This window comes from Petaurus breviceps, unplaced genomic scaffold (assembly GCF_028583685.1).
Source record: "Petaurus breviceps papuanus isolate PSGF00001 unplaced genomic scaffold, PetGlider_PUasm1.0 218, whole genome shotgun sequence".
NCBI lineage: Eukaryota > Metazoa > Chordata > Mammalia > Diprotodontia > Petauridae > Petaurus > Petaurus breviceps.
Window position 1 is genome coordinate 3,930,631 of NW_027185872.1, and position 443 is coordinate 3,931,073.

Sequence of the window (443 nt, forward strand, 5' to 3'; positions counted from 1 at the left end):
AAACACATACTCATTTACTTATACACTCACACACACCCACATACAAATACACACTCATTCACTTACACACTCACTCATACACACCCCACATACAATCGCATGCTCATTCACTTACAGACTCACACACATCCTCATACAGTCACTTAGACAAACATTCACATATATACATACACAATACTCATATGTGCATGTACACACAAAACTGCCCTGACCCTCACAGTGTTTACATGTGAAAGCTAAGATGTAGCCAACAGGCACATGGCTAAGGAAGGACCAAGATTTTCCAAAGTTATAAAGAATAACTTCAGCAAGGAGAGAGCACAAACCAGTGGGGGCATTGAGAAAGGCCAGGTGTGTGTGTGTGAGTGTGTGTGAGTGTGAGTGAGTGAGTGCATGTGTGTGTATGTGTGAGTGCATGTGTGTGAGTCTATGTGTGTGCATGT

At 42.4% G+C, this 443-nt stretch overlaps 1 protein-coding gene across 1 annotated transcript in view; it reads left to right on the plus strand.

Moving 5' to 3' along the window:
* Positions 1–443, plus strand: part of DGKB (diacylglycerol kinase beta) — a 698,074-nt gene that overhangs the window by 491,786 nt on the left and 205,845 nt on the right. The window lies entirely within an intron of this gene.